The sequence below is a fragment of the Talpa occidentalis genome, unplaced genomic scaffold, assembly GCF_014898055.3.
Source record: "Talpa occidentalis isolate TD23 unplaced genomic scaffold, MPIMG_talOcc4v2.1 talOcc4.8, whole genome shotgun sequence".
Taxonomy (NCBI): Eukaryota; Metazoa; Chordata; class Mammalia; order Eulipotyphla; family Talpidae; genus Talpa; species Talpa occidentalis.
In genome coordinates, this window is record NW_023605194.1 from 86,157,301 (window position 1) to 86,183,501 (window position 26,201).

The window sequence follows — 26,201 nt, forward strand, 5'->3', positions numbered from 1 at the left end:
TCATAGTGCTGTGCTTAACTCCTCACGCCACCAGGGAGGCCCCCATATTAATCATTTTTAATAAACCTCCCTTTCTCCTAAGCATAGGAACTTTCTCTGGCACCTCCTCTTTGTTCCCCCAGTAAGCAAGAAATAAACCTTCTTGTAAAACTTATCCTCCCTACAAAGAGAAACACCTTTATCCTAAGAGCCAGAAACAAACAAGAAAGAGGAATTTGTGTAGGAAAGATCCATTTAGTTCATTGCATTAGTTGTCCAAATGAAAACTTTCAAGAATTTCTTTGTTCTCCACAGATTTATTGTTCATTTATCTGAAAGTTACATAAAATGGGTCTGTTGGTCATTCTTTAGTTTCTATATTTTATGAGCCTACATGAGCAAGAAATTAAATTTCACTTTTTTTTCTTGCTCCCCCACACTGTGGCTTCTCCAGCTGCAAGCTGTAGAGAGGCCCGTGGAGGTTGTGCCTGGATTATGGAATAGACCGAGCAGGTGCAAGCTATGAGCTGACAGGTAAATTGTCCAATCAGCCACAGGATTAAAACTGGTCCAATCAGACTGGGTTGAGGGGGTTACCCTGAGAGGGCAGATAAGGCAGGAGGGAAGCCAGCATGGGACTCCTGCTCTCACTGGACTGTCTGAGATGCACACTCTGATTGACACTCTGGGACGGACGCTGATCCTCACTCCAAAGAAAGAAAACAAAAGCATCAGCTAGCAGCCGACCTCTAAAGGAAGAAAAGGAGCCAAAAAGCTTCACAGAGCCCAGAGGCTGCTGTCTGCCTCTAGCCTGCCTCTCACATAGTCTGAAAGAAGCCCTGGCCTGTGGTCTCAAGAGTTGGTTTTTGCAGTTGGTGTAGGCCAGCAACTCACAGAGAGCTATAATGCCAGTGACCATCACTGCTGATCAGTGTTGTCTGGTCCTGTTGACGGGTGACTAGCGCTGTGTTTGCGAGCTGTCAGTCATCTAATAGAACCTCCCAGTGCTGCTGCCTTTGTTGCTGTCTGCTCCAGCATCTGGTGCTGTCTGTCCAAAACTTCAGACTATTACTGGGGCAGCTGCAGCATCATCCAGTGATCCAAACTGTGAGCAACTGTGGCTGAAATGAGTTGAACCCTGGCCTGCTCCTTTCCAGCCATGAGCTTCAGGCCCTCATTGGCGGGATGGTGCCATCTTGAATGAGCATCCTTTGTACGGAACTTCTCCACACTGCGGACACTCTATAGGTGAGAAAACCAGCCACTTGTGGCCTTAAAAACACTTTGTTACCTTTATTTGTTTGTTTTTTTAAAAAAGATTTATTTATTTGTGGATACAAGAGCTGGGGCACAGGCCAGAGTTGTGGAGGCGGGGCGGGGTGAGAGGATTCACCAGAGACAGAGTGGGGAACAGAACAGGCAGATTGACTGAAGTACACTGCTGAGGGGAGCAGTGGGGCAAGTCAGGGGAGGTCTGCTGCGCTATGTGGACTGCTCCCTGGCTGGCCAGGAATCAAACTCATGCTGCAGTGGCTGCAGATTGTTACCCTTATTTGTTAAATAAATACCATTGTTATTCCCTGAGCCCAAGTGATCTTGCAATTGTGTGTGCAGGTGAAAACTTACAGTGGCCTGTCCTCTACTGGGTGCTGTCCTTAGATGGCTATAGCCCCCTGTATCAGTTGGTAGCCATGAAGGCATTGGACACCTGTGGTTGACCAGCCCAAGTGTCCTCTGCTTGAGTCGGTCACTTTAAAGCAGCACACAGTTTCAAGATGTCTGGTGGGAATTGGTTTGAGAAAAAAATTGAAACTGGTCATGGTTTCAGCTCTCAGTGTGGGTGGTTCTGCTTCCCCTCCATTCCCTGTTCCTTCTGCTTTTTCTATCATATGTTCTGGGTTGACAAGTATTATAAAGTCTGGTATCAACAAATTCATGTTTATATTGCTGGAGGTTATATGGTCATGTAGTTGGAGCCCATGTACAAATTTTGAATTGATGTCTTTAGGAGTCCTCTTGGTTTTGTTGGTATGCATGCTATTTGGTCTTAAATGAAGTAAAAATTCTATTAAGAAGCTGCATGATCAGGTACAGCAATTGGAGAAACAGATACAGGTTCTCCTCCAAAACTGGATTGGGGGAAGATAGAAACCCTGAAAAGTTCTATTGAAAAATTGCAAGAGCAGATACAGAAACTGGAAGCCTATTTGATGGCAGAGAGAGAAGAGGACCAGCCATCCCTCCCCCTGAGTGTGGTAATAGGCACAGGGAGAGGAGGACCACCACTCAATGGCAGCCTTGAATCCAATGCCATAGAATCTCTTCCATGTGCCAGTGCCCCTCCTGAGGAGGCGATGAGGGTTCCATAAGCCTTGCCATCCCCCGGCAATAACACTGGTGTGACTTCTCTTCACACCAGAGGGAGTGCCCAATGCGGTCAATGAGTGGTGCAGTTGTGTGCGTTGGTGAAAACAGTCAACCTGTCCTCTGTTAGACACTGTCCTTGGATGGCTGTAGCACTCTATAGCCCTGTTTCAGAATCTTGTAATTTTCAAGATTAAAATGTTTTCCCAAGTGATATTTCAATAAATTAACTTAGATCACTGTGTAGTTTAACATTGCTGTAATATCATTGCAACTTTTCACTTATGCTTTATGTTCATGTTTATATTCATAATTGTGAACATAAATCTTACTAATTATTTTAGCAACTACAAAACATTCCATCATTTGGAAACATCACAGTTAACCAACCCTCTATTGATAAACAGACTGTTTGATTTAATAAATAAGCCCTTTAGTTAGCCGATAGTCTCATATACGTATTATTCCATGATATATTTCACAAAGGTTAAAATTTGCTGAATATTTTTCTATTAAAATTTTTCTTGCCTATATATTATACAGGATGAAGCAGAAAATCATTATTTTATATATCTGGTGTGGATATCTTCTGTTGTGAGATATTTTGAATTATCTTTTTCTTAAATTTAGAGGTTTTTGGCAGAACTGGTGCAACTGAATAGATTTGTCAATTTGGCTTTTTATCAGCCTAAGGGTTCCTGGGTTAGCCATTCAGTGAAAGGACCCTAAAACTAAAATGAGAAAGCCATTCATGGGGTGGAAATAGTTAAGCTACCATTACTTGTTTTCCTAAAGCCACGTACTCAATTCTATTACATAAATATCATCTAAGTTATTGGGATGTTTACTTTGCCATCAGAGAGGCTGTCCTTGAGTGCTTACCATTACTGAAGGCAGTTCGTGTGTACCAAGCACAGAAGCAGTAAATACTGAACCCGTGTCTGAAACAGGGAAAAGTTCTCATTACCAAGATGGCAGCAACCAAATTGCTCAAATCCAAACTCAAATCTACCATATCGAAGGGGGAGGGTCTAGGGTCTTTCTGTACTTGCTAGGATCTGGGGAAGAATATTATTCATTTAGGGAAATGTGATAAATCAGTAAGAACTTTTAGGAACTAGACTTCTTGGTGTAAAGGGGCTCCATTTATCTCAAAACTCCCAAGGTCTTTACTGCAGTTGTATTTCTGTAAAATAAGCTCTTTCATCATTGTTTTGGGGTGTGGAAACAGAAGTTAAAGATCTTAACAAAGAGCTTGCAGGAATAAATACATTTCTCTAATTTAATTACTTCTTTTGCTGCTGTATCCTTACTGGCAGGAGAGGCTGATCTCATTTTTGCTATATTTTCTTGTTGATTTTTCCAAGCCCCCTTTTATTTTTGTCCTAGTCTTAGTACTCTGACTTCTATAACTGCTGACTCTACAGGACAAATGTGTACATGCTAGAGCACATCCACGGTTTATAAACATACATAAAGTGTTTTCAAATAATAAAAATGAGTTCCTAGTAAGTACCAGGCTCTTTTTATTTATCAGAATGTTTTACCAATAAATTACATGAGAATGGACGTCATAATAAATTTTAAATTTCATGACATTCCATAGGTCAGTTGTGTTATTATTTTTTTTTAATTTAAAGATGGACAATTTATGTCAGGATATTTCCTCCCTGACTGCAAAACTGATTTCACTCAGGGAACTTTTCAGAATCACTATGTGCAGTCTCCTAAAAAGGCCATTTAAGTCAAGGTCTCAGATAAGGGGAAGGCAAATCCAAGAAGCATTGTACTTTTAAACGTTCTCCAATGAACTTAATGTGCAGGGATGATGGAAATTTAGGTATCCTCTTTTTTTTTTTCCTTGGTCAGGAATAATTATACAGTGATCATTCTAATTATATTATTTTTGAAAATAATTTATTTGAGATATGTTTCATAATAGAAACCTAGAAATGAAATTGCTGAACCAAATGGTATACCCTATCTCAATATCTACTATATGATACCAAAACTTCGAAAGTTTAATTTCCTTGTATAATGTCAGGTATTTTGTGGGAATTTAGAGATTAAATTTTTGAAATTTTCCATAGAGAACTTTTATGATTGCAAAAGTCAAGGACATATAGAATCCAAATGTGAGAATTGACTATTCTTCTATACCTGTTTTTAATAATTCATCCTAGAGAATTATAATTTTTCCATATTTTGACTACTTTTGTAGTGTTTTCACAACAGGATATCAATCTCTCTATATGTATCCAGTTTTATAGAAAAAAATAAGAGCATGCTTAACTTCTGCTTCAATATCTAAATTATTCAGAATTTCCAGTTTGAGGAGTAGACTGAAAGATATATACCCCATGTTTTCTCCAAAGGTTGACTCTAAAATTTGAAAATAATTTAGAAAGCATATGAATTATAGTGATTCTGTGATATTATGTTGTATGGAAATGATGACTATAATTAGGCTTAGAGAAAAATTAATAGTTCTTATGACAGTACATCCACACAGCTTGAGAAAAAATGTTTAAAATGTAAGTATAGTGATTCTTTTAATGTCTTTTCTATTTCTTCACTGTAGATATGGGAAACATATCTACTCTCTTTATTTTATGACAAGTAGTCAACTTTTTTCAATTCCATTTCTTGTTTGATTTAATTGGAATAAATCCGTGTATTATATGACAATCTTAGAAAGTATCTTTAGTGGTAAATCTGAGTTCTTAATTCATTTGTAAACATTGTTTTGCTGTTAAATATAATTGATTGTATGGACATAGCTATTAGGTGTCAAAATAATTTCCCTTGCTATATTATTTACTTTATGTACTTGTAAGTGCTTTCCTATCTATTATTTGTTATGTTGATATTTTGTGGTATGTGATATATGTTCTAATTTTTATCTTTCTTAAAAGGTTTAGGAATTTTTTTCTTCTTGATAATATGAAATTTTATAAGATACTCAGATACACTTATGACTTGAATTTCATTGTTATTTGTGTGCCATTTTGATGGAGAAGATTGTCTTCAATTGGGGCAATTTATCTTTCATATTTAAATAATCTCTCTATCCAGTGATCTATTTCTCCCCTAATAGTCATTGTCATTCTTTCAGAAATTCTATTTTTCACTTTTACATCAAAATTCTTCAAGATTATAATGTCTTTACCACTAATTTGTTCTCCATCTATGTTCATTTTATTTTCATCTCTTTTATTGACTCTTTGTTTTCATAAAATAAATATTATATAAAATAATGATTTATAAATATGAAACTAACATTTTTATAATGCTGTTAGGGGGAAAAGGATGTCCTAAAGCTAATTCAATACAGACTTTGTGGACTCCACCCCCACTCCAGACCAAAGCCAAAAGACACTGGGAACTACAAATCCCATCACCACCAAAGGGAAGGTTGCTGGAAACTGAGGGTGGGGTTAAGCAGCCAGGTGTGGGATAAAGCCAGACACGTGCCCCCATTTTGGCTCTCTGCCAGCTCGCAGCGCTCAGCCAGCTCTGAGAGTGCCCTTGGGTTTCCAGGTCGGGGCGGATTGAGTAGGACGCATTAAAGAATTTATTTCCCTATTTTCTCCCTGAGCTGTACATTTCCTTAATTCCCTTTCCCTTGTAAATAAACCTTATATTAACCTTTTGTGTGTGCCTGTAGTTGAGTATTAATAAGTCCCTTTTAAGCACATGGGTGAGGACCTACAACCAGGCAACCTGTTTTTTATATCGGGGCTGCTCCATAACAATACTACAATTGATCATCAATCATAGATTCACCAAAGTGTCAATATTATGCTTTAATGACAACCAACTTCAATATCTCAGTGAGAAATAAAACTCAAAATATTTCTAGTTCCTTCAATATATACCACTCAGATCAGTAAGGGGCTCTTGTTCATGTAGTCATTGAGGGTTTGCAGTCAGTGAGATATCCCACATTTTGACTGTACTATTTGAAATTCAAGTTCTCTCCATTTTCCACAGCAGAATAAAAGTCAGAATGGAAATCCCCTTATAGGACTTTGAGTGTCACAGCTCTAAAGAAGCACATACAACTTTCCTGTTCCAACTACAAGGACAGAATTGCACAATGAACATTCAATATTCCAAAGGATCTGTAGAGTAGAAGACCTGAGTGCTGATGAATACTTGCAATAAATTCCAAAGTCTACCCCTTTCTGTGTCTTCCTCCACACAGATTATATTGATCCTCCTTAGGTAATACAATAAAATTTTAAAAGCATTCATGATATTGAGTTTAAATTTCAAGATCCCGATGTGATGAGCATTGGTATTTACAGCAGATTTGTCTTTGAATTTGGCTTCTCTTGATCCAGACATTCATGATAGACCAACAGAAAGTTACCAATCCATCTCATAATCAACATAGAAGGATGGAACAGACAAACTACAATAAGTGGCCCTGTTGACAATGTGAAGAAATAGAGAGCATACTGAAGTCACTAAATACATCTGCAGTCTTGCTGGGAAATTATTATATGAGCTCACATTCCTTAGATGAGGGCTAAGGTTCAATTCTACTATTGTGGGTCATATGTCATTGTTCATTTTTCTCCATGGTACCAGCCTTCACTTTCTGTGAAGTTGTTTCTTCCATGTTATCTTTGGCAACATATGAAGAGACTTGACTAACTTTAGTAACTAAATAGGTTTCTCATCCCTGTTTTTACTCATAGAATTTTGGAAGCTCAAAGAGGATATTATATTATGAAATATTTTATTATGTAAAATTTCATAACAAAAACAGATTTCATGTAATTGTACAGTGAATGTCTGTATATCTATCTAGAATATGTCACTAACATTTCACTATATAGTCTATCATACACCTATACATCAATCTATCCATTCATCCCCATATCTGTTTATCAAATTTTAAATATAAATTTATATATTACAAATATCAACATATAATATCTCATCATGAGTCATTAATTTGAGCTCAAAAATTGTGCTTTTTAACATAAATTTTACATATAAGGAACTATAAAATGTTCATTTGCTGAATTTTTATAAAAATGCTTATGTTTTTGTAAATCAAATTCCTAAGTTCCAAACTCATAGAATGTTATCATCATTCTAGAAAGTCTTATGTTTTCCCCAGTCTGTATCTGTCCCACATCCCAGAGGCAAATACTCTACTGATTTTCTTCACCACTGACAAATTTTATGCGTTCTAGAATTCTATATAAATGTAATCATTCAACACTTTGTTTTAAAACTCAACCTAATGTTTTTGAACTTCATTCATGCCATTTCATGCATCTGTAGAGCATTCTGTTTTTATTGTTGAGTAATATGTTATTTTAAATATAAATATTTTGTTTTTCCATTCTTTTATTAATGGACATTTGCCCAATTCTTATTGTACATTAAAAAAAAAAAGTTGTACCAATTTACATTGCAACTAATACTGTATTAACTGTATGACTACCCTACTTCAAAAACAGATATCAGTCTCTTTGTGGCACCTCAGTGGGTGGCAGCATTGGAAGCGGTGTGGGATGAGAGAAAGAATACTCAAAGTCCAAGTGAGAGGGGCCTAGAGGAGCTTACACCTAGAAAAGTGTAGCCCTGATCTATGGGCAGACACATATTTATTTAGAACCATGTTTAGAGAAGATGGGCAAATTGTGGATGCCATAGCAATTTCAACAAATGGTTTATTATAACAACTTAGACCAATATCACTTTTGTCCGAGAACAATGAATTTGTTGCCTGTGTTATACCCCTAAATAGGCAGGAAGGTCTCTGATCCATCAAGTCACAAGATAATCTTGTTTTAAGGAGGGCATAACTGGAATATAAAAGAATCAACAGTCCCCTGCTGAAAGAAGACCTGTTGTTGTAACTGGTATTCGAAGGTACTCATCTTAACTTATCAATAGCAGTGTTTACTCCCAGGACCTACTATATGACAGGCACCCAAGTTTATTGTTGAACTATTATAATTTAATCATAATAATAATTGACCTACTGGTTCCATATAATTGATAACTTATATATATGTATGTATATGCATATATACACATTTATCTGTCTTCTATAAATATTTTAGTAAGGTGTAATTGTTTAATAACATAAGAACATGAATAGTTACTCTGAAACAAGGTCACAATAATCCAACTTTTGAAAATAACGTGGTCCTGAAAAGGTGTATTTTTAAAATTATAAAGACAGAGACTAACAGAGTAGAAAGTAAAAGAAATATCATTTGCAGTATAAAAAAAACCTCACATCAATGACTTATATGGAAATGAGAGGAGTTTTGAAATGTACGAAACTTTACCTTTACTTAGTACTGCATAAAATCTGTAACCTCTGCTTTTTAGACACATAAAAGCTAATGTGAAATTGCTTGAAGCATAAGAAATTGACAAAACATTAATGAAGCTTTCAACATTCACACCTTGTCTTTCCTGAACTGAAAGTCAGTCTTAAGCAGCAATGTGCTGGGGTCATTAGGAAGATAGCTCCTATTTGTTGTTAAAAATACTACCTTTTATCTGTGTGTGAATTGTTTTTGAATCTGGTAAGAACCTCACATTGATCCTGTACCTTGTTATATGATAGAGGTTTTACTAGAAGTATTGTTATATTCTTTAAATTTAGTTATGTTAATGCATATTTTTCATTCCCCCAATCACATGCCTAATTTGTTTTTAGTCAAAGGAAAAAATACATATTTGACATTCTGATCTAAACAGTCATTATTAAAAATAATTTAATGAGAGTCTGGGGTTCAGTGTATAACTAAGAGTGATAACTTTTTAGATGTTTGGAAGGTTGTGCATATTAAAATAATGCACATTAACACCCAAGCTATAACACTACTATCTTTAAAAATGTAGATTTCATTAATCGTTCAATTTTATTTGAGAATCTAAAGATTAAAAGACTTCTAACCTATTAAAAAGTGGAAAGACCCGAACAGGAACTGAACTCAACTTTGAGTCAAATAATCCTTGAAATTAGATTGCATTGACTCTGGAGTGCTAGACCAATGATGTTTTTTTTTTTCCAAAAACAAACCTATATCTCTGTGGATAGTAGAGTTAAGATTGAAGTGTCTCTAAATGATAAGAAAATAATAACCTTTAAATAAATGTGTCAAATTGATATATGTACATTAATACTAATCCCCAATCTCACACCATATGTCAAAGTCAAGTCTAGATAAATTCCACATTTTCACAATTTAGGGAAAATAAAAAAATAATCTAATAATCTAGAGGGGAAAAAAGAGAATGTTCCCATGACTTCATAGCGTAGGTAAGATGATGAAATAGATATTTACTTTTTTAAAAACAATAGTTTTATTGGATGAAATAAAATTAAGAACATCTGTTCATCAAAAGATACCCAAAAATCAGCAAAAAAGAAAGACATTAGGAAAAATTACAGCATTTTTAAGTAGCTATACATAAATACACACACACACACACTCTGAAAGTGGACAGGCCCTGGCAGGAACACAAAGAAAGAAATAGTTAACAGATGAAAAATTTGGCAAGAAATTTGGCAGATACTTTATAAAAGGAAAAGTTTTCCAAATGACCAATAAGAATATAAGATGTTCACTCTGTTTAAAATATAAGGAAAAACAAAGCATAGTGACTTTTTGCTTATTATTAGTCATACACCATAATAGTCAAAGGAAAAGACAGACCATAGAAAGTTTTTCATGAGCAGTGAAAATATTACAGTGAATTCCTAAGGGGGGAACCTCTGCTGACCTCAGACCAGTTGTCTGCCCCAATACCTTGTCCTGCAAACGTTAGCATCCTTGGGGTCCAGTGCTCTCAGCTAATGTCCTCAACTAGGAGACTCTTGGATTCTGCTTAGTTCCCCACTTCAGGCAGGGAGTTCCAGAGCTTTTCTTGAGGAAGCCAGCCTCTATTAAAATAGGCTTACTGCATTTGTTTTCAATCTCTCAGAGATCAGACATAGTGTGTCATACCTGATCGGCTCACAAAATCATTGTTTTACATATTTTTGTCTTTTTCTTTGTTTCTGACAGAAGACTAAATTTGTCTATTTTGCTCCATCTTAGGTAGAAGCAAAGCAGCATCTCTTATTTTTAAACTATTTGCCCTACCAGTGATCTAACTATAAGAGAGTACATGTTGCAGAAGGGATCTACTGTCCATTTGCACAAAGGTAAAGGAAGAAGAATTTTAGTGTGAGCGTTTTTTTTTTTTTTTTTATAATTGATGTGCAGAGAGAGAGAATTTCAATATTTTCCCAATAAGCCCCCTAATTTATCCATCCCCCGATGGTCTAAGTCCCAGTCAAACAAACTGGGTCTTAAGTGGACCTCCAAAGCCTGAACTCTTGCCACCTTAGAAAGTCTGTGGTACCTTTTGGCCAGAAACCACAATAAAGAGGATAGTCAGGTCCCAGCGAGATGGGACAGAAGGAGAAAGTAAGAATTGAAAAATATGACGCATAATCTACAATGAGGTTAAGATAATGGCTGCCTTTGTCTCTGCAGAGGGCCAGGAAGAGTCTCCCTCTGTGTGCCTCACTCATGCCTCTTCCAAGTATATCTTCCAAGTGTCTCTACAACTCTCCACCTGTCGTCTTCAAGTTCTTTGCCAGCAGCACCACCTCCCTTTCTATTTCACACTTGTTCCTCCTGAGCTGCCACCTATTCAGGAAGTCCAGTTAATGGCATGCTGGGACTTTTAATCCATGAAGCAGCAGATCTCTCTGGTGTGGAGATGGAGTAGAGTCTGAAAAACATCAGGGTTACAGTGTTCCTCTAATGTCATAAGATTTGATCACTGCAATTAGCCTGAATATAGTCAGCAGAAAAGTTAGATGTTTGCATTTATATTGATAAAATAACAAGAATGACAAGGTGTAGTCAATAAAATTTACTTGTGACAAGTCATAATGGAGTTCTTATAAAGAAAATAAGTAATAATTTGAATAAAATTAATTATAGCAAAATAAATAAAAAAGAATCAACTATGTCTAATACAGTGGTTAAGGTAATCCATAAATAACACCTCTGTGGATTGAAACCACATTAATAATAAGTAATTTCCATTAGTGTGTGTGACTGAATAACCATCACATTCCTAATGGTAGGCTGACACTCAAGTTTTACTTTTCCCAGGTTTCCAATGACAAAACACAAGTAAAATTTTAATAACCCACCTTTTGAGACATAGATGCAATCAGAAAGAAATCTATTCACAAATTTACGTTTTGAAATACAGAGTCATTCACAAACATGCCAAAGTTAAAATCACTTAAAGTTAGACCGGGCGTGCAGGGGATCGCGTTCCCTGCACCGGCATTTTGCAGCAGGGACCTTTCTTGCTGGAGACTGTGTGAACCCAGCAGAAGGCTCACCGAGGAGACAGAGGTAAGCTGGGAGGCTTGCCCATGCCGGGCGCCTTCTAGCCTGCAGTTCCAGCCCAGAGGGGAGCAGCACCCACCGCTGGGGCAGACCGGGCGTGCAGGGGAGCACGTTCCCGCATCGCCATTTTGCAGCAGGGACCTTTCTTTGCTGGAGACTTGTGAACCCACCAGAAGTTCCCCAGAGGAGCCAGTGGTGAGCTGGGAAGGTCGCCCAAGATGCCGGCCAGTACCAGCAACACAGTGTCACAAGGAATATGGCAAATTAGAAAACAGGCAGTAGGGAGTAGAAAAACCACATGCAACCCAGCAACTCCTCAGCAAAAAAGCACACCACAAAAAGAAAACCATCTACCAGATTGCAACGACAGTAACTTGGAAGAACTTCTGAGCCTTCCAGATAGAGAATTTAAAATTGCTGTGATTTAAAAAATGACAGAAGTCATAAAGGAAAACAATGATAAGGGGAAAATAATTAATGACCAGAAGAATGAAATTGAGTCCCTAAAGAGGGAAGTAAAAGAAATGCAGGAGATCAAAGAATTAATGGAGATGCTAAAGAACTCTGGGAAAAGCAATGAAAGCAGAATAGATGAAATGGAAGAACGAATAAGTACTCTTGAAGACACAGAAATAAAAAGAACTAAAACAGAAAAGGAAGGAGAAGTACGAAGGAAAAAGACTGAAGAAAGACTTCGGGAACTATCTGACTCCATGAGGAAAGGAAATATAAGAGTTATAGGAATCCCAGAAGGAGAGGAGAGAGATGTAGGAACAGAGAAAATATTCAAGGATATAATTGAAGAGAACTTCCCAAACGTGAAGAAGGAGCTGAAAATTGATATTCAAGAAGCAAGAAGAACACCAAACTTCCATGACGAAAGGAAAAATACAGCAAGACACATAATAGTAAAGCTCCCAAGAATCCAAGACAAGGAAAAAATAATGAAACTAACAAGAGGGAAGAAACAGATAACATTCAAAGGGAAACCAATCAGACTGACATCAGACTTCTCTGAAGAAACACTACGGGCAAGGAGAGAGTGGAGGGACATAGTCAACAGACTCCAAGAAAACAGATGCCAACCAAGAATACTCTATCCCGCAAAGCTCTCCTTCCTCTTTGAAGAAAGAATAAGTACCTTCCCAGACAAACAGAAACTCTGGAATTTTATTACGATTAAACCCCCACTCCAAAAAATACTACAAGGAATCCTAAAGCCAGAACCTCAGAGGGACGAATAACAACAAAAGAAGGCCAAAGAAAGTTATTAAAAGAATAAATAAATAAAATCAAAGGAAAGACAAACACAATGGCAAATACAGGTGCTAACATATCACTACTAACTCTAAATGTAAATGGACTAAACTCTTCAATAAAAAGACACAGAGTTGCAGGCTGGATTAAGAAACAAAACCCAACCTTTTGCTGTCTCCAGGAAACACATTTAGCTGCAAAAGATAAAAATAGACTCAAAGTTAAAGGATGGAAGACAATTCTACAAGCAAATGGACCAAAAAAGAAGGCAGGAACAGCTATACTCATATCAGATAAAACAGATTTCAAACTTAAAAAGATAAAAAGAGACCCCAGTGGTCATTACATTATGATCAAGGGGACAATACTTCAAGAAGAAATAACACTCATTAACATATATTCACCAAACGAAGGAGCACCAAAATATATCAGACAACTATTGGCATCTCTGAAAACAGACATCAGAGAAAACACATATGTAGTGGGAGACTTCAACACACCACTATCAACAATGGATAGATCAACAAGACAAAAAATAAGTAAAGACACTAATGCTCTAAATAAGGATCTAGAGTGCTTGGGCTTAACAGACATATATAGAACACTAAACCCAAAAAAATCTGAGTATACATTTTTCTCAAGTGCACATGGATCATTCTCTAGGATCAGTCATATACTGGGGCACAAGACAAACATCAACAGATACACCAAGATTGAAATCATACCAACCATCTTTTCTGACCATGAAGGCATCAAACTAGAAATAAACCATAAAAAGAAGGCAAGGTACTCTCCTACCTCGTGGAGATTGAAACCCACACTACTGGAAGTCCACTGGACTAACGAGGAGATAAAAGAAGAAATTAAAAAATTCTTTGAATTGAATGACAAGGAGGACACCAATTTCCTAAATGTATGGGATGCAGCAAAAGCAGTAATAAGAGGAAAATATATAGCAATAGATGCTCACATCAAGAAACAAGAAAGAACTCAAAGAAACAACCTAATCTCGAAGCTCAAAGATCTAGAAAAAGAACAACAAAAAAACCCCGAAACCAGTAGAAGAAAAGAAATAATAAAAACCAAAGCAGAAATAAATGAAATCGGAACTAAAAAAACAATCCAAAAGATCAATGAAACCAAGAGCTGGTTCTTTGAAAAAATAAATAAAATAGATAAACCCCTAGCCAGGCTCACAAGGGCAAAAAGGGAGAAAGCACAAATAAATAGGATAATAAATGAAAGAGGAGAAATCACAACGGACACAGCAGAAATCAAAAGAATAATTAATAACTACTATGAACAGTTATATGGAAACAAGTTCAACAATCTAGAGGAGATGGACAAATTCCTACAACTCTACAATCACCCAAAGCTAGATAAAGAAGAAATAGAACACCTAAACAGACCAATTACAAGCAGCGAAATTGAAATGGTAATCAAAAACCTCCCCAAAAACAAAAGCCCAGGACCTGATGGATTTACAAATGAATTCTACCAAACATTCAGAGTCGAATTGGTGCCTATCCTTCACAAACTCTTCCAAAAAATTGAGAAGGAAGGTATAATACCTAACACGTTCTATGAAGCCAACATGACACTAATACCAAAACCGAACAAGGACAACACAAAAAAAGAAAACTATAGGCCAATCTCCCTAATGAACACTGATGCAAAAATCCTCAATAAAATTTTAGCTATCAGAATCCAACAGTGTATCCATAAGGTAATTCACCACGACCAAGTAGGATTCATTCCAGGGACACAAGGATGGTTCAACATCCGAAAATCAATCAACGTTATCCAACATATCAACAAAAAGAAATATAAAAGCCATATGATAATATCAATAGATGCCGAGAAAGCTTTCGACAAAGTGCAACACCCATTCATGATAAAAGCCCTTGAAATTCTTGGGATACAAGGAACATACCTCAACATCATAAAGGCCATCTATGACAAGCCAACAGCCAGTATCATTCTCAATGATGAAAAGCTGAAAGCATTTCCATTAAGATCTGGAACAAGACAAGGATGTGCACTCTCACCACTGCTTTTCAATATAATACTGGAAGTCCTAGCCAGAGCAATAAGGCAAGAGAAAGACATACAAGGAATCCAAATAGGAAAAGAAGAAGTCAAACTATCACTATTTGCAGATGATATGATAATATACATAGAGAACCCCAAAAACTCCATAGAAAAACTAATTGAACTCATCAATTAGTTCAGCAAAGTGGCAGGATACAAAATCAACATGCAAAAGTCAGAAGCCTTCATATACACAAACAATAAATCTGAAGAAGAAGAAATAAAAAAAAAACCATCCCCTTTATTATTGAAACAAAAAAAATCAAATACTTGGGAATAAATCTAACAAAAGAGGTAAAGGAACTTTACAAAGAAAACTATAAAACACTGTTAAAAGAAATAGAAGAAGATACAAAGAAATGGAAAGACATCCCTTGCTCATGGATTGGAAGAATAAACATTACTAAAATGGCCATCCTACCAAAAGCAATATACCGATTCAATGCTATTCCAATAAAAATTTCAATGGTATTCTTCAAAGAAATAGAACAATTATTGATGAAATTCATATGGAATCACCAAAAACCCCAAATAGCCAAAGCTCTCCTGAAAATAAAGAAGGGAATGGAGGCATCACACTCCCAGATTTCAGGCAATACTACAAAGCCATAATCATCAAAACTGCATGGTATTGGAACAAGAACAGACACACAGACCAATGGAATCGAATAGAAAATCCAGAAATAAACCCACAGATTTATGGTCAACTAATATTTGACAAAGGAGCAAAGAATATGCATTGGAGCAAAGAAAGTCTGTTCAATAAATGGTGCTGGGAAAACTGGGCCGCTACATGCAAAAGAATGAAGCTTGACTACTACCTCACACCATACACAAAAAGCAACTCAAAATGGATTAAAGAACTGGACATAAAACCTGAAACTATCAAATACATAGAAGGAAATATAGGCGAAACACTACGTGATTTGCACATCAAAGACATCTTTACAGACACACCACCCAAAGCAGTGATAGTGAAGGCAAAGATAAACAGCTGGGACTACATCAAATTAAAGAGCTTCTGCACAGCAAAAGAGACAATAACAAAAACAAAGAGAAACCCCACCAACTGGGAGAACATTTTTGCACACAACACTAATGATAAAGGATTGATCACAAAAATCTGCAAAGAGCTGATGAGCCTCAACAACAAGAAAGAAAATAATCCAGTCAAAAAATGGGCAGAAGAGCTAAAAAGAAACTTCTCTGAAGAGGAAATGCAAATGGCCAACAGGCATATGAAAAAATGTTCAACATCACTTGTCATCAGGGAAATGCAAATCAAAACTACCATGAGATACCATCTAACACCAGTGAGAATGGCACATATTAAAAAAAATAGAAACAACAAATGTTGGCGAGGGTGTGGAGAAAAAGGAACTCTTCTGCACTGTTGGTGGGAGTGCAAACTGGTCCAACCACTATGGAGAGCTGTGTAAAGATTTCTGGATCTACTAAACATAGAGCTTCCACATGATCCAGCAATTCCACTCCTAGGTATTTACCCAAAGGACACAGAAACATCAATTCCAAAGAACATCTGCACCCCTATGTTTATAGCAGCACTATTTACAATAGCTAAGCTTTGGAAACAGCCCAAATGCCCAAAAATAGATGACTGGATCAAGAAGATGTGGTACATATATACCATGGAATATTACTCAGCATTCAAAAAAGGTAAACACATGCAATTTGCAGCAACATGGATGGCGCTGGAAGGGATCATGCTCAGCGAAATAAGCCAGAAAGAAAAAGAAAAATACCGGATGGTCTCACTCATAGCAGGAATCTAGAAAACTTAAATAAGGGACCAGGAAAATGAATAACTATAAGAAAGTGAAAATCAAAATCAACAAAAATCTATGAACCAGAGACACTTTTGGGGGGGGTGGAGGGAGGGGAGGGATTGGGGTCAAAATGGGGGGGTTGAAATTGTATGGGGAATATAAAAATAAAATTTATTATAAAAAAAATCACTTAAAGTTGTTTCAACTTAAATGCTATAATTCCTGAGAGAGCAACTACTGTCTGAGAGCTAAAATTGCTCTTATAAATAAAACGTTCTTTGAGCCTTGTAGTGACTATGTTGTTACATAAAATTCTGGCAGAAGGAAGTAGAAATTTCACCTTATGTTATTATATGTTAAATATCCTAGATATTTAATATCTACTATTATAGATATTAAAATACCATGAGGAACATATTCATTATAATTATTAAATTTTAAATAAATGGGAAATAAAGTAAAGCAAATTGAATAGCAAAGCATATCAAAGTAGGATCAAGATATTTTAAAAACATTAAGACATTTTATATATCTGGAAAGTCACATCCAAAGAGACTTAATACAAAGAGAACACTTCTTTGCAATATGTGAAATTAATAAGATTATAATTTTACCTAAAATATTTGTGTTCTCTTGCATGTCTGAAAGTGTATAAACCACATGAAGTTTAAACTAAGCAAATGATATAGGTTAAATTGTACTGCCTTGATGTTTTGAGGTCATTTTTTAAGATATCAGTGTATGGGGACATGTACATACAAAGAGACAGCCCTTAATTAGTTCATGCAGAGAATACATTTAGGTTTTCTGATCTAAGGCAGATTTTGATTCATTCTTTAATACCGAGACTGTGATCTTTTCTAAATAGTGAGCATCATAATATCAAGAGTTTTCTATGCTTTTACACCATGAACAGAATACTAATTTCCATAAGCTCTACAGGGAGTCAAAATTTACTTTATGAAAAACAGTAAATCATGTATTTCTTTTAGAAATAATGCTCCAGGGGTAAAAGAGGCAAGTCACATATTTCATGGAAACTAACAATAGAAATAGCTGCTCACAAAAATTGAGACAAAATGTTTTGATAGAAAACCAAAGTGAGATTAGATAAAATCATTCATTAAAATATGAGTGACTCAGCTGTCTATGTGTGTGACCTGTAACCTCCACCATGTGACCCAGCCACCACTATTGTGTGTGACACAAAGCAGAACTGCTCCAAGAGCTAATCTCAGTGTAACTGCAATGAAGGAAATTGCCACAGGGCCTGGGACTAACTAAACTCATGTAATAGTGACTCATCCTAGTAGTTTTTTTTTGCCCCATCTGGTTTTTAAATAGTTGATGTTCCATTAGAAATTGATAAATGAGATTATTATTATTATTATCTAGTCTCATCCCTGGATTCAGAGCCGAAAATATTGGTATCTGGAAAATATCAGTGTCTGACACTCTGTTACAAGCTCCACTATCTGGTAACTAATACACTGAAGCTCTAGAGGTTTTGTGACTTAACTGGTGTGCAGAACTAAGTAATTTACCTGCCTGCAATATTGATATTTGGCATGCTATTGAATAACAAGTTTCCATTCAGAAATTTTAAAGCATTATTTAAAGGTCTATTGTGTATAAACGTTTATTTTGACTATTTCAAATTTTATGCCCAAGACAGTATTATGTATTTCACATAAAAGTTTGAACTCAAGAATGTGACTTTAGAGTAACTGTGAGTTTGTAAGTAATTCATCTCCTTCTCTTCACTAACCTCATAGCAGCTTGGATACATTATCATAGCATTTGTCATTGTTCTCAATTTTGCACACCCAAAACTCAATGTAAAATCACTATTTGAAAATCTTTCTAAAATAGGGAAAAGGTGGAAATTGAATATGTAATTTCAATGTCAGAAAAGGTATTGAATTGATCTTTCTCTCATAACAATGACAAGGGGCATATATATATATATATATATATATATATATTGTTATTTACTTATATATAATGTGCAATATATACATATATGTGCCTTACAAGAGTATTTGCTCATCTCGTCTGATGTAGCCTTTTTGCTTTCTTTGAATTGTCTTTGCTGAGAAGCACTAAAACTCAGAGTTCTAGATGAGATTTGAAGAAAACTTGTATAAAATCGCTCATCTCTTCTCATTCAATACGAACATGTTCTTGAAAGCACATGTAAGTATATATGCACATCTCTATCATTTATTTACCTATCGATTATCTATCACTTCCTGATACATAATAATCTCAGGAGAGATTTTTATCATGGTTCCTTATGAATTAAATACATAATTAACATCTTGTGCCAACAACTATACAAATCTTATAATTTTAAAGCATCTTTACTTATGGATAAATATCAAAAAAACTATACTTCATTATGATGTATATTATATGTGCTTATTTGACTGATTAAATATATTTTTTCAATGAATTTCCTTCAAAATATTCTATAAACATTCCATATTTACAATCATTTTCAGATCATTTATTTTTGCACTTTAGTGTGAGATATGTGTGTGTGTGTGTGTGTATATATATATATAAAACATTTTAGCCATGTATTACTTATCAGTGGTATATACAAAATTAACACATACCAATTAAAAAAAAACAGCCAAGTTAGCCAGGAAGGTTAACTAAATCTTGCAAAACACTGAGGTGTTCCCAAGTTACATGCCGGTTGTGTCTTAGAAGGATAAAAAGGAAGTCGGGAATAGTGTGGCAGGATAGTGTGAAGGTAGCACTAAGAAAGGAGTCCTTTGTGGTCCGTTGGAAAAATGATGCAGCATCATTTAGATCTAGTTTGTTTGAGTTTATTTGCTCTTAACATTATAACTTTGCCTCTGCATTGGCTTCTGAGTCTATTGATAATTGGGATATGTGAGGTACTGAAGAATAATAAATTGACTTGGTACCAGATCTGCAAGTAAGTTCTTTTTCTAAGATAAACTGTGCTATATCCCCCCAGGTTTAATGCATGCGAACTGAACCATCTAGATAATTTATCCATGTGAAAAATTAGGGACTAATGAACCACGCAGTGTGTTTATCCTACTTAATGTATAAGAAACTGTAGAGGCAGAAGGTATGTGTGACTTGGGTAAGGAGACATGCGGTTGCCATGGAACTCCTGCTCTATTATTAACTTTTAATATTTCCCCCCACAGCTTCAGTGTTTCTGAACTTGAACTACAGATATGGCTCCCATGCAAAATTTTCAAAGAAAAATAATGCATAAATATTAGAGTTAAAGAGTATAAAATACTTTCTTTGGAAGATTAAAATAAGCACTGCAGAGATGCAGATTCCTGTGTCTTGAGGACCTGGGGTTTACAAAAAACACTTTTCAAATAAAAATTTTCTCAATGATACTAATCTTAGAAATGCAAATTTGAAATGGCAAGAACAGTAAAACTACAGGGAAAGTTCAGAACCCATGTTGCGAATGAAGTGAATTCATTGTCTAAATTGCACTGATTCTGAGGAAGCCAGTCCAGTGTGTCCACAGTGATGGGGCCTTCTATTAAGCAAGAATTTTAGTGAGTTATTTAACATATCATTTAGAACAGAAAAGGCACAGAGTCTTATTTTCTTTGTTTTAAATCTGAATAAGTTACTATGAAAGGGTATTTTAATACTAAATTAGACCTTGACAATTTATTTCATCAGTAGATGTTAGTTCCTTTATCCTTAGCTATAATTATATGCATTATTTATTTTCAATAATTTGCAACTCAGTGTGGAGCACAGAAGAATAGTAATATTTTGCACACTCAAATCAAGACTACCATCAAAGTTGATCTTTTTAATCAGAAATTATGTACTGAGCACCTAATTTATGCCTAACTATGAGGGGTTTGAACATACAGGGCGCTGACCCTCCTCAATCCCAACGTTCATATTACTTGTAATTATAGTACATGTCTTTCACCATGTCTCTAGACATAAATAAGTTTCCTTTTGTACATGCAGTTTGAGGGAGGACAAGAATAGAAAAAAAACTAAAAAGGGAGGGACCACAAGGCTAGAAACGGGGTTCACACAAGGAGTTGGGGGCAGAAGAGATTAGCAAAACCATGGACACACAGTTGAGGAAACTAGTAACCTGAGGCCTGGTAAACACTAGTATCCTGAGATCCTAAGGCGTGGTCGTGGTCAAAAGGTATGGAGATTGAGCCCAACAGACCCTAAAGGTAAAGATATGGAGATGGAGCCCATTGTAGAATCTCTGGTCCCTTTCAAATTCTACATAGTTATCCAAAATTAGCAACCAACTGATGGTTCACAAGGAGTGAGCCCCTCCCAAACAGAAGACTATATCAGTGCAGTATCTGCACTGGCTCAGGGCAGCACTCCCACTGCCCACCTGTGTCTATGCAGGTGCCTCTTTTCATCAACTCTGTCCTCTGCAGGGCAGCAGCCTTCCTGCCTGCCTGTGACCTGTCAAGCTGCCCACTTGCAACCATGCAGGCCTCTCTTAGCAAAACTGTCCCTTCTGGGGCAGCTCTTCCTGCCCGCTTGTGCCTATGCAAGTGTCTTTAACTGTTTTATTCTTTCCCTAATACACCTGCCCTTTAAATATAACTAATGTCTCTGTCTTGTGGAGAGACTCGCCTGGGAAATTCGCCGTGTGTTGCTGAAACGGGAGCTCTGGTGACACCTTTCCCAGAGTGTACCCAAGGACCCCCCGCACTCCAAACCCACAGACTCCAAAAATGACAATATAGTTGAAGTTCCAAAACACTGTAGTACTGTAACAGGGTGGTCCCCAGGAAAGGGGGAGGTTCCCTGACCCACCCAAGGGAGGGTGGAGCTGAGCAGGGAGAGGAGAAGCTGCAGAGTAGACTGAGGAAGGAAGGAAGCAGGATGGAGCCAGAAGGAGACCTGGAGGCACATGGAGCCTAAAGACATGTGAAGAAACTGCACTTGTCTTTTGGTCGTGGACAGGGTGACACAGATGTGGGTGAGACCCGTGGGGAGGTGACCATGGCAGCTTTTATCTTGACTTTGATTTTGCTCTTTTCCTTCTGGGCTTGTCTGGTTGTTTCTGACCCTTTTCTGTGGGTCCCCACTGGAAGGTGCTTTAGATTTGTGGCAGGCTTTGGGGCCTTGCTCTGGGCCAATCCCATTTGGATGTAGTTTTACCCACGAGGGGACAGGTAACTTTGGGTGCTTGATTTAGAAACTATATTCTTTGCCTTTCCTGTATTGTTTCCTAATTGTATTAAAGTTCCTTCCCATTAAAGTCTCATATATTTTGTGTTGATGCGGCAGATGGCAGAACCCATTTAGAACAGGCAGGTTTGCAGGGTTTGGGCTGCCCCTCTCCCTGCCCTATAACAGTACTATCTGTTGTTTTTGGAGTCTGTGGGTTTGGAGTGCGGGGTCCTTGGGTACACTCTGGGAAAGGTTTCACCTGAGCTCCCGTTTCAGCGATACCCGATGAGTTTCCCAGGCGAATTTCTCCACAACACAGAGACATTAGTTATATTTAAAGAGCAGGTGTATTAGGGAAAGGGACGGAGGAATAAAGAAAACTTGTATAGACACAGCGGGCAGGAAGAGCTGCCCAGAAAGGGACAGGTTTGCTGAGAGATGCCTGCGTGGTTGCAGGCAGGCGGCCTTGAGGAGACCTGCCTCCACTGAAGGAGGTCAGTGAAGAGAAGCCCTGACATGGTACAGGTCATGGGCAGTCAGAAAGCTGTTGCCCTGCAGAGGAAGAGCATTGGTGAAAAGAAACACCTGCAGGGCCTCCCCCGTGGTGCAGCAGCGGAGAGCTGGCTTGAGAAGATGTCTGCAGCCTCTGCAGCACTGGTTTGATCCCCGGCTGCTGGTGAGGGTCCCACATGGTGCGCAGACCTCTCCTGCCACCTGCTGCTCCTTCAGCAGTGTATTTTGTCAGTCTACCTGTTCTGTTCCCCGCTCTTGCTCTGGTGAATTCTCTCACCCTCCCGTGCTTCTGACTGTACTCAGTGCTTGTATAAATAAATATTTTTTTTTTTAAAGTTTAAAATAAAAAAGAAGAACCTGCGTAGTCACATTGGGCACACTGGGCAGTGGGAGTGCTGCCATGCAGACATTGAACTGATGGAACTGATAGAGTCTTCTTCTGTTTGGGAGGGGCTCACTCCTTGTGAGCTATCAGTTGGTTGCTAATTTTGGATAACTGCAGAATCTGAAAGGGATGGAGATTCCACAATGGGCTCAATCTCCATATCTTTACCTTTGGGGTCTATTGGGCTCAGTCACCATATCTTTACCCTTGGGCTGTGCTCTAGACATCAATACCTGCTTGGATTTTATGCTTTGTGATCCAGGAGTTCTCGCCTAAGGATACTAGTTTCCACAACTGTGTCATCTGATCCTAAGGATCTTAGTTTCCATAACTGTGTCATCTGTGCCTAAGGATCTTAGTTTCCATAACTGTGTCTTCTGGGCCTAAGGATCTTGGTTTCCAGAGCTGTGTCAATGGCTGTGCTAATCTCTTCTACCCCCACCTCCTTATGTGAGCCAGGTTTCTGGTCTTGTGGCACCTCCTTTTCAGTTTTTTTTCTATTCCTGTTCTCCATCACTACCTATTGGAATATGTCTAATCAAATAGCAGAATCATGTGTTGAGAACTGAGGAAAAGTCAGGTCAGATGGGGGTAGAATAGCACTTCCCCATCACTCCTCTGGTCTCTTCTCCCCACCCCCAGATAAATAAAAAGTAAACATACAGTTTTAATACAGTTGATAGGGTTTTGCAGAGTTGCAGGGTCCTTGGGATCACCCTGGGAAAGGTTTTACCAGAGTTCCCGTTTCAGCAACATACAGCGAGTTCCCCAGGCAAGTTTCTCCCTGAGACAGAGATGTTAGTTGTATTTAAAGGGCAGGTTTATTAGGGAAAGGGAAAGGGACAGGTTTTGCTAAGAGAGGTCTGCATGGTTGCAGGCAGTCGGCCTTGAGGAGAGTAGCCTCCACTAAGGGAGGTCAGTGAAGAGAAGCCCCGACATGGTACAGGTCATAGGCAGGCAGGAAGCTGCTGCCCTGCAGAGGGAGAGAGTTGATGAAAAGAAGCACCTGCATAGGCACAGCTAGGCAGACCAAGTGCTGCCCCGAGCCTGTGCAGAGGCTGCCCTGATACAGTCCTCTTCTGTTTGGGAGGGGTCACTCCTCGGTGGAGCGGCCCATTTATTGCTGGTTTGGGATAACTAGGCAAAACCAGGAAGGGACCAGAGATTCCAGGGTGGGCCCAATTCTTTATCTTTATCCACAGGTCTGTGCTCCATCTGATCCTACTTGGGTCTCCTGCCTTGTGATAAGGCACTGGTGCCTGAGGGTCACGACCTCTACACAGGGTTAATGGTCCTGTTATTCCCCTCAACCCCTAGCTCCTTGTGCGTCAGGTTCTGGTCTTGGGGCACCTCCTTTCTAGTCTTTCTATTCTTGTCCTCCATCACAGTGACTGATTTTACCATAATACATTATTTTGTAATCCTCAGCTCAGTCACTGCATGTATCTCCCATTATATCTGTGCTTTCTTAGCTGAGCAATCACATCTTAAATATTTTGCCTTAACTTGAGAATCATAGTAGAAACTCCAGATGATTTTTTGAAATTAACTTAATTGAAAAATGTAGGAATGTGCATGAGTAACAATTTGGTTTAGATTACATAGAACATAAATACATAGTGAGAAATGTAAAAATTACAGGTTAAATGAGTTACATATGCAAAATGATACTTAGGAGTGCCACAGACCTGAATCTTCTGCATGATATCTGGCAAAAAGACACGAGAAATAATACTGAGTGCTTAAAAGCAACTAATCAAAAAAAAAAAAAAAAAGTATCTCTCAACAAATAAAAAATCAGAGATAGGTAATAATAATACCTTAATTTCAGGTTTTCAGGTCTTCAGGCCTATTTTCCAAGTCAGGAGTGGATCCAAGGCTGCAGTGGCAGTGCTGAGTCCCAGCCACTAGACCACCACAGGCTGCTGTCTTAGGAAGCCCCAGCAGGGCAACCTCACTGAAGCTCAGGCAGGCAAGTGAAAGGAGGCAGATTTGTTTAGAGAAAGATAAAGTTCATTGAGGAGACCAGGCCAGAGAGGGTCAAGGAAGCCAAAGTGGAGTCGTGCCTCACGGAATATAGACCTTCTTTCCCTAATTATTCTAAAGCTCCACCACTCTCATGTGATAGGTTAGTTCTCAGTGGTCTCACTCACTCTACTTTAATGTTTCTGTGCCCAGAACTAAGTCTCTGAGTCCCAGCCCTTATCTTAGCCCTTATCATCCTTGTTCCCAAAAGTTCTGTTGCCCCTGGTGTTTGATTAGTTGCCTTTTTGTGGCCCTTATCTCTGGAGCCCTCCTTATTCCTCCAGGCTTTTCTTTATTCTATTCGGACCCTAAGGGTTCTCCACTTGCCCTATTGTAACAGGGTGGTACCCAGGAAAGGGGGAGGTTCCAGGTTCCCTGTCCCACCCAAATGGAGGGTGGAGCTGAGCAGGTAGGGAAGAAGGTGAAGAGGAGACTGAGGAAGGAAGCAGGATGGAGCCAGAAGGAGACCTGGAGGAGGCACATGGAGCCTAGAGACTCATGAAGAAACTGCGTTTATCTTTTGGTCATGGACTGGGTGACACAGATGTGGGTGAGACCCGTGGGGAGGTGACCATGGCAGCTTTTATCTTGATTTTGATTTTGCTCTTTTCCTTCTGGGCTTGTCTGGTTGTTTCTGAGCCTTTTCTGTGGGTCCCCACTGGAAGATGCTTTAGACTTGTGGCAGGCTTTGGGGCCTTGCTCTGGGCCAATCCCATTTGGATGGAGTTTTACCCACGAGGGGACGGGTATCTTTGGGTGCTTGATTTAGAAACTGTCTTGTTTCCTAGTTTTATTAAAGTTCCTTCTGATTAAAGTCTCATATGTTTTGTGTTGATGTGGCAGATGGCAGAACCCATTTAGAATAGGCAGGTTTGTGGAGTTTGGGCTGCCCCTCTCCCTGTCCTGTAACACTATGACTCAATAATGTGGGGATAAAGAGAGTGGATAAAGAGTACAATGTGGCCCTAATTTAGAATGTGACTATATAGCTTAAAACTAGTTTTGCCATAGGAGGAATAGCTACCAGCAAATGAGTTGTCCATAATATGAGAATACTGTAAGCAATGCTATTTCAATAGTGCACATGTTCTGTATACATGTTGAGAGAAATTCGATCTATATAGACAGAAGGGAAAAGGATGAAAATAAGATTGAAGATTGGGAAAAATGGTATTGCTGGTTATCAAATTGTGGTTAGTTTTTTTTTTTCTTTTTTTC